Here is a 9,756-nt window from a genome sequence, read left to right as displayed (position 1 = left end):
TCCTAATATAAATTCCTTATTCGTTATTTCTCTGTTTAATATATTTTCTTATTGAAGAGTTCTTTAGAGCAGCAAATGACAGGAACAATGAAGCAAAATCAGATGGCCATTTCACACTATCTCTGTGATTGAATCTTAGAAGATTTTTTTGTGAAATATGAAACCCAATTTCCACACATGTAAAATGGACTTAAAAACAAAAACAGTTTTACAAAATAAATGGTAATCTCACTTTTCTTCTCTGATGTACTTCAAGGAAAAAGAATCACTCCCTTCCGTCTCTAAGGTATTTTATTCAGTATCTCTACTAAAGTTTTTGTTACATCTGTGTTTTAAAGCCAGTTATTTATTTGTTTGACTTTATGAAATACATTGTTTATCTCACACTTGTTTAACTTGTTATTATATTAGACACATAGCAGATATTTAATAAATTATTATTCAGTTAAATGAACAATGTTAGTTTGTCCAAAATATTAATACATATTGATACATTCCAAGATGAAGGTAGTCAATCATTTTGTTGATAAATCCTAAATTCATTTATATTATGATCACTTTACCATGTATTTTTTAACGAATGACAAATACTTTTATGAGTTACAAGGCATTAAATACAGCTTCAACATTACATTTATTAGTTTTGTTAATATCAACTCTAAAATCTTCCAAAACTTTTGAAAAGTATATTCTTAAATTCACCTGCTTAATATTTTCTGAAAAACATTTTGTCACAGAATGATATTATATAAAAATTTTATTTTATTTCATTAAATGTATATTGCTTGACTTTATAATTAATACAGTTTAAAATAGTCTTGAACATAATGCAATATACTTTTCAAATTACAAAAAATAGTACCCAGAGGATTCTCTGTGTTCCAACATGAGTCGAATTATAAGAGTAGCAATAACTATGATTGTTCTGCAAATTAGAAAGAACAAAAAATATCACAAACCTCATGAAATGACATTGAAAATAGCCTTTTAAAAAAATTTACGCCTTCAGGGGACAAACCAAATGCAAGACTTAGATCAATTTTACAATGGCTATATTCTACTATTTTAGCTACTGAAAAAAAAAAAAAGATTGAATTTAGCTGAATATCTACAGTCATATTGGGTATAATATTAAGAAATGTTTCTCTCTGAACTGAACTTGTGCTAATAATTGAACAGTGCTCTAAATTGTAACACTGATAATCCCCTGTGTTGATATTTCTACAACCTAAGTCATAGGTCTTTGGCTTTTGTTTGGATGTCAAGGCTAATATGATTTTATGGTCAGTTATATATTATTCTGATATATGCAAGGCCAACTTACACTGGAGAATTCCTAAGCTGATCTGCACCAACATTCCAAGTTCCTTAGTGTGGACTGGGCTTATAAACTGAAGTCAGGTGGCATACAGGGAAAATGAAGAAACACAGAATTTCTGACAACCAGAGCCTGGTTTCAGTCTTTACTAGTTCTGGTTATATGCCTGTCTTTGGCCTACATTAGCCACTCCTGTCTCCTTATAAGAATTCCCCTAGTTTTCTTAACTAGATCAAATTGTTTTCTATCACTTGCAGCCAATCATAACTAACATATCTTCTGTGTCAGGTTTTAAAAGGATTAGAGATAATCTATTTAAAATGTTTTCCACATAGTAAATATTCTTTCTTACAATGGTAATTATTCATATTCTAGACTGTCTATTTCATGACAAAGATTAAATGCTATACTAGAGCTGCGTATGGATGGGATGTCTATCCTAAAATTACCAGCTGTAAAACAGATTGTTGGTGCTAGATTCCATGATCCATTAAAATTGGCATTGACATACTTGTAGGGAAGCAAATAGCAACAGTTCTAGCTTGGTTTGCTTAATAACCCTTGCTCTCTGGGATGACCAGTCTTTCTCTCCATTTTATCCTGCCACTAAGAGACTTCATGACAAGAAGAAAATGGTTTTGTATATTTTCCTTTGCAGTATATGAACCTGATGTACCTTTCAGTTCAGTTCACTTCAGTCACACAGTCGTGTCCGATTCTTTGCAACCCTGTCGACTGCAGCATGCCCGGCCTCCCTGTCCATCACCAACTCCTGGAGTTCACTCAAACTCATGTCCATTGAGTCAGTGATGACATCCAACCATCTCATTCTCTGTCGTCCCCTTCTCCTCCTGCCTTCAATCTTTCCCAGTATCAGGGTCTTTTCAAATGACTCACTTCTTTGCATCAGGTGGACGAAGTATTGTAGTTTCAGCTTCAGCATCAGTCCTTCCAATGAATTTACAGGACTGATTTCCTTTAGGATGGACCGGTTGGATCTCCTTGCAGTGCAAGGCACTCTCAAGAGTCTTCTCCAACACCACAGTTCAAAAGCATCAGTTCTTCGGTGCTAAGCTTTCTTCACAGTCCACCTCTCATATCCATATATGACCACTGGAAAAACCATAGCCTTGACTAGACAGACCTTTGTTGGCAAAGTAATGTCTCTGCTTTTTACTATGCTGTCTAGGTTGGGCAAAACTTTCTTTCCAAGGAGTAAGCGTCTTTTAATTTCATGGCTGCAGGCACCATCAGCAGTGATTTTGGAGCCCCTCAAAAATAAAGTCTGTCACTGTTTCCATTGCTTCCCCATCTATTTGCCATGAAGTGATGGGACTGGATGCCATGATCTTAGCTTTCTGAACACTGAGTTTTAAGCCAACTTTTTCACTCTCCTCTTTCACTTTCATCAAGAGGCTTTTTAGTTCCTCTTCAGTTTCTGCCATAAGGCTGGTGTCATCTGCATATCAGGTTATTGACATTTCTTCTGGCAATCTTGATTCCAGCTTGGGCTTCATCAAGCCCAGCATTTCTCTTGATGTTCTCTGCATATAAGTTAAATAAGCAGTATACAGCCTTGGTATACTCCTTTCCCAATTTGGAACCAGTCTGTTATTCCATGTCTAGTTCTAACTGTTGTTTCGTGAACTTCATACAGATTTTTCAGGAGGCAGGTCAAGTGGTCTGGATTTCCCATTTCTTGAAGAATTTTCCAGTTTGTTGTGATCCACACAGTCAAAGGCTTTGGCATAGTCAATGATGCAGAAACATATATTTTTATGGAACTCTCTTGCTTTTTTAATGATCCAATGGATGTTGGGAATTTGATTTCTGGTTCCTCTGCCTTTTCTAAATCCAGCTTGAACATCTGGGAGTTCATGGTTCACATACTGTTAAGGCCTGGCTTGGAGAATTTTGAGCATTACTTTGTTAGCATGTGAGATGAATGCAGTTGTGCAGTAGTTTGAACATTCTTTGGCATTGCCTTTCTTTGGGATTGGAATGAAACTGACCTTTTCCAGTCCTGTGGCCACTGCTGAGTTTTCCAAATTTGTTGGTATATTGAGTGCAGCACTTTCACAGCATCATCTTTTAGGACTTGAAATAGCTCAACTGGAATTCCATCACCTCCACTAGCTTTGTTCATAGTGATGCTTCTTAAGGCCCACTTGACTTCACATTCCAGGATGTATGGCTCTAGATGGGTGATCATACCATCATGATTATCTGGGTTTCAAAAATCTTTTTTGTATAGTTCTTCTGTGAATTCTTGCCACCTCTTCTTAATATCTTCTGCTTCTGTTAGATCCACACATTTCTGTGTGGAGCCCATCTTTGCATGAAATGTTCCCTTGATATCTTTAATTTTCTTGATGAAATCTCTAGACTGTCCCATTCTGTTGTTTTCCTCTATTTCCTTGCATTGATTACTGAGGAAGGCTTTCTTATCTCTCCTTGCTCTTCTTTGGAACTCTGTATTCAAAAGGGTATATCTTTCCTTTTCTCCTTTGCCTTTCACTTCTCTTCTTTTTAAATTTTTTTAATTTTTTTTTTCATTTTTCTAATTTTTTATTGTTATTATTTTTTTTTACTTTACAATATTGTATTGGTTTTGCCATAGATCAACATGCATCCACCACAGGTGTACACGTGTTCCAAATCCTGATCCCCCCTTCCACCTCCCTCCCCATACCATCCCTCTGGGTCATCGCAGTGCACCAGCCCCAAGTTTCCTGTATCCTGCATCGAACCTGGACTGGTGATTCGTTTCTTATATGGTATTATACATGTTTTAATGCCATTTTCCCAAATCATCCCCGACCCCAACAGAGTCCAAAAGACTGTTCTATACATCTGTGTCTCTTTTGCTGTCTCGCATACAGGGTTATCGTTACCATCTTTCTAAATTCCATATATATGCATTAGTGTACTGTATTGGTGTTTTTCTTTCTGGCTTACTTCAATCTGTATAATAGGCTTCAGTTTCATCCACCTCATTAGAACTGATTCAAATGTATTCTTTTTAATGGCTGAGTAATACTCCATTGTGTATATGTACCACAGCTTTCTTATCCATTCATCTGCTGATGGACATCTAGGTTGCTTCCATGTCCTGGCTATTATAAAGAGTATTGCGATGAACATTGGGGTACACGTGTCTCTTTCAACTTCTCTTCTTTTCATAGCTCTTTGTAAGGCCTCCTCGGATAACCAGTTTGCCTTTTTGCATTTCTTTTTCTTGGGGATGGTCTTGATCTCTGCCTCCTGTATAATGTCTCAAACCTCTGTCTGTAGTTCTTCAGGTACTCTATCACATCTAGTCCCTTGAATCTATTTGTCACTCCTACTATATAATCATAATAGATTTGATTTGGGTCATACCTGAATGGTCTAGTAGTTTTCCCCACTTTCTTCAATTTAAGTCTGAATTTGGCAACAAGTAGTTCATGATCTGAGCCATAGTCAGCTCCCTGACTTGTTTTTGCTGACTACATAGAGCTTCTCCATCTTTGGCTGCAAAGAATATAATCAATCTTATTTTGGTGTTGACCATCTGGTGATGTCCATATATAGAGTCTTCTCCTGTGTTGTTGGAAGAGGGTGTTTGTGATGACAAGTGCATTCTCTTGACAAAACTCTATTAGCCTTTGTCCTGCTTCATTCTGTACTCCAAGGCCAAATTTGCCTGTTATTCCAGGTGTTTCTTGACTTCCTGCTTTTGCATTCCAGTCCCCTATAATGAAAAGGACATCTTTTTTGTTTGTTAGTTCTAGAAGGTCTTGTAGATCTTCATAGAACCATTCAACTTCAGCTTCTTCAGCATTACTGGTCGGGGCATAGACTTGGATCACTGTGATATTGAAAAGTTTGCCTTGGAAACAAACAGAGATCATTCTGTCATTTTTGAGATTGCATCCAAGTACTGGATTTCAGACTCTTTTGTTGACTATGATGGCTACTCCATTTCTTCTAAGGGATTCTTCCCACAGTAGCAGATATAATGGTCATCTGAGTTAAATTCATCCATTCCAGTCCATTTTAGTTCACTGATTCCTAAAATATCAATGTTTACTCTGCCATCTCCTGTTTGACCTCTTCCAATTTGCCTTGATTCATGGACGTAACATTCCAGGTTCCTATGCAATATTGCTCTTTACAGCATCAGACCTTGCTTCCATCACCAGTCACATCCACAACTGGGTGTTGTCTTTGCTTTGGCTCCATCTCTTCATTCTTTCTGGAGTTGTTTCTCCACTGATCTCCAGTAGCATATTGGGCACCTACCAACCTGGAGAGTTCATCTTTCAGTGTCCTATCTTTTTGCCTTTTCATACTGTTCATGGGGTTCTCAAGGTAAGAATACTGAAGTGGTTTGCCATTCCCTTCTCCAGTGGGCCACATTCTGTCAGACCTCTCCACCATGACCTGTCCGTCTTGGGTGACCCTACATGGCATGGCTCTTAGTTTCATTTAGGTAGATAAGGCTGTGGTCCATGTGATCAGATGGTTAGTTTTCTGTGATTGTGGTTTTCAGTCTGTCTGCCCTCTGATGAAGAAGGATAAGAGGCTTATGGAAGCTTCCTGATGGGAGAGAATGACTTAGAGGGAAACTGGGTACCGTTCTAGCAAAAAGACAGTAAAGGCTAGTGTGGTCACTCTGAATGGGGCTTCATGCCTCTGATACTGAAAAGAATTTTAGATCCTCAAAGCATCCAGTAAAATAGCAGGTGAATACACAACATACAACAGATAACATCTAAAATTTTTAAAATTTGATTTAGTTAAATATTTATTAGGAACCTACTATGTGGCAGATATTGCTTAGAAAATATGTGTAGCTTTAAATAGGATATTAAAGATGTTTAGTGACTTAATGATCTAAATGAGAAGAGAGCTGATAAAAATGATTAGAATGCAATATTAAAGATGTTTAGTGACTTAATGATCTAAATGAGAAGAGAGCTCATAAAAATGATTAGAATGCAATGCAGCAATTCTATATTAGCTCTGATCAATAGGTAGTGAAAACACAGATTCAAAGGAATCAATTTCTCATAGTCAACAGTAATTTGATACATAAGTAAAAAATTAGTTTCCTTACCTACTACTCTAATTGTATGCTTATGGTCTGCACTCTAGCATGTCTGTTTGTGGGAATACAGGGCTTCCTGCATAAAACTGTTGCCTTCAACTGATATATGCTGCTAAGTCACTTCAGTCGTGTCCGACTCTGTGCAACCCCATAGACGGCAGCCCACCAGGCTCCCCCGTCCATGGGATTCTCCAGGCAAGAACACTGGAGTGGGTTGCCATTTCCTTCTCCAATGCATGAAAGTGAAAAGTGAAAGTGAAGTCGCTCAGTTGTGTCCGACTGCTAGCGACCCCATGGACTGCAGCCCACCAGCCTCCTCTGTCCATGGGATTTTCCAGGTAAGAGCACTGGAGTGGGGTGCCACTGATATATAGGTAAACACAAAAAATGTAAGCTTGAACTCTTGAAAGAAGTTGTCACAGGGGAGTTAGAATTGGGTTTGAGTGTACAGGGTTGCTATTTTTCATATGTGTCTTGTTATAGTATTTGTCTCATTAAACTACATACATAAATAACTGATAAAACTGCAAATAAAAATGTTAAAGGAGAGTCAGTGAAATGAGAATTGAGGAGTGAAGCAGCAAATCAGAGGAACAGGTGATAAGCAAAAACTAAGAAAAAGTAAGAACTATCCTTTGCTATCCTCAGAATGATGACAATGATATTGACTTCAAATATGGAATTGGAAATCAACTCATTTTACTTATCAAAGAAATGTAATCAGAAAGCTATAGGACTCAGTTTGGACTTACAGTAGTATTTTTCTGTAATCGACATATATCGGGATTTCAGTGAATATGTCATCCAAGTTAGGTGATTTAAAAATATCAATTCAAGTGATTCATGAACATCAAAGTTTAATTATATGTTACATTATTCATTTTTTTTAATTAAAGCCAAAATATCTAGAAACCAGAAACCTTGTAAAAAGCAGAAGCTACATGGTGAATAAAAAAGAAATTGAAGTAATTAGACTGATTCAACCAGGTTCTGTGATTTTTTTTTTTCTTGAGTGATTTTGACTGCATTTAAAATTGGAGAATTATTTTTTGCACTGGTATCTGGTATTTCAGATGAATACAATTTACCAAGCTATGTAAGATTCATCTATAGGAAAGAATCTACACAGAATTATGAATTAATTCTGCTCAAGAAAGAAATATAAAATGTCCAGGTTATTAGAATAGTTTGTGTCCAAAAATTAGAGATTTGAAAAGCATTAATGTGATGTGTTAATATAAAATAATTTTGGTAAGATCAATATACTTTCATTTAATAAAAATAATATAGATAATCATCAAAGTTGATAGTTTTTTTTTGTGGTATAATGTTTCCTAGTTTCTTCTTATACATTAGTTCTATTCATATCCTACCACATGAATGATATGGAAAATCTAATAAAATAAATACTTTTCTAATAACATGCATTGATTAGAAGTAAATTGTATTAAAATTAATAAAAGCTTTACTCTGCTAAATTTTTAACACTTCTTTATATGTCTTTTTAAAAAATCCTACTTAAAAAGATAATACACTGAGAGATATTCTTTAAGAATTAAGAAATTCCCAAACAGTGTAAGAGGGTTCCTTTTCTCCACACCCTCTCCAGCATTTATTATTTGTAGACTTTTGGATAAATAAAATGGTACCTCATAGTTTTTGATTTGTATTTCTCTGATAATGAGTGATGTTGATATCTTTTCATGTGTTTGTTAGCCATCTGTAAGAAATGTCTAAGTTCTTTGGCCCATTTTTTGAACCACTGGAGTTGAAATTGCTTGTAATTTTAGATTAGTTGTTTGTCGGTTGCTTCATTTGCTATTATTTTCTCCCATTCTGAAGGCTGTCTTTTCACCTTGCTAATAGTTTCCTTTGATGTGCAGAAGATTTTAAGGTTAATTAGGTCCCATTTGTTTATTTTTGCTTTTATTTCCAATATTCTGGGAGGTGGGTCATAGAGAATCCTGCTGTGATGTATGTCAGAGAGTGTTTTGCCTATGTTCTCCTCTAGGAGTTTTATAGTTTCTGGTCTTACGTTTAGATCTTTAATCCATTTTGAGTTTATTTTTGTGTATGGTGTTAGAAAGTGTTCTAGTTTCATTTTTTTAAAGTGGTTGACCAGATTTCCCAGCACCACTTGTTAAAGAGATTGTCTTTAATCCATTGTATATTCTTGCCTCCTTTGTCGAAGATAAGGTTTTGTGGATTTATCTCTGGGCTTTCTATTTTATTCCATTGATCAATATTTCTGTCTTTGTGCCAGTACCATACTGTCTTGATAACTGTGGCTTTGCACACTGAGGAAACCAGAAGGAAAGAGACACGTGTACCCCAATGTTCATCGTAGCACTGTTTATAATAGCCAAGACATGGAAGCAACCTAGATGTCCATCAGCAGATGAATGGATAAGAAAGCTGTGGTACATATATACAATGGAGTATTACTCAGCCATTAAAAAGAATACATTTGAATCAGTTCTAATGAGGTGGATGAAACTGGAGCCTATTATACAGAGTGAAGTAAGCCAAAGGAAAAACATAAATACAGTATACTAACGCACTTTATGGAATTTAGAAAGATGGTAACAATAACCCGTGTAGATGAGACAGCAAAAGAGACACTGATGTATAGAACAGTCTTATGGACTCTGTGGGAGAGGGAGAGGGTGGGAAGATTTGGGAGAATGGCATTGAAACATGTTAAATATCATGTAGGAAACGAGTTGCCAGTCCAGGTTATGCATGATGCTGGATGCACGGCCCAGAGGGATGGTATGGGGAGGGAGGAGGGAGGAGGGTTCGGGATGGGGAACACATGTATACCTGTGGCGGATTCATTTTGATATTTGGCAAAACTAATACAATTATGTAAAGTTTAAAAATAAAATAAAATTGGAAGAATAAAAAAAAAAAAAAAAAAAAAAAAATAAAAAAGCAAGCAAAATTAAGAAATTATTCTGTAGAACTCATAAATAATCATTTTTTTAAAGTACTATAAAGATAATTTGTCCAGTAAAACAATGCTAACCACATGAAATAATTTTAATTGCTCTTTATTTCTTTGTCTCAATTGTGGTAAGGAAGATAAGAATGGAGCTTTCAGTTCATACCTGTGGTGGGCATATCCTGTAGGTATGGCCATGATTTTTGAAACCTAGTATCCACCCTTGAGTTTTGGTGGAAACTGTTATCTGCTTCTAACCAATAGACTATGACAAGGGTCACTGGCTATCACTACTATAATCATGTCAAGTTATATTGCAAAAGTGAAGATTTTTTTGCATATAAAAGTTGACTTTAGGTAATCAAAGAAGAGCTTATTCTAAGTAGGGCTCACCTAACCAAG

At 36.0% G+C, this 9,756-nt stretch overlaps 1 pseudogene; it reads right to left on the bottom strand.

Annotated features, from left to right (window-relative positions):
• Positions 1-4,707: 4,707 nt before the first annotated feature.
• On the bottom strand, positions 4,708-5,587 carry LOC138987834 (craniofacial development protein 2-like; annotated as a pseudogene).
• Positions 5,588-9,756: the final 4,169 nt, after the last annotated feature.

This window comes from Bos mutus, chromosome 5 (genome assembly GCF_027580195.1).
Source record: "Bos mutus isolate GX-2022 chromosome 5, NWIPB_WYAK_1.1, whole genome shotgun sequence".
In the NCBI taxonomy this organism is placed as follows: domain Eukaryota; kingdom Metazoa; phylum Chordata; class Mammalia; order Artiodactyla; family Bovidae; genus Bos; species Bos mutus.
The sequence above is the reverse complement of the archived record's forward strand: the minus strand, read 5'-3'. Positions and strand labels throughout refer to the sequence as shown.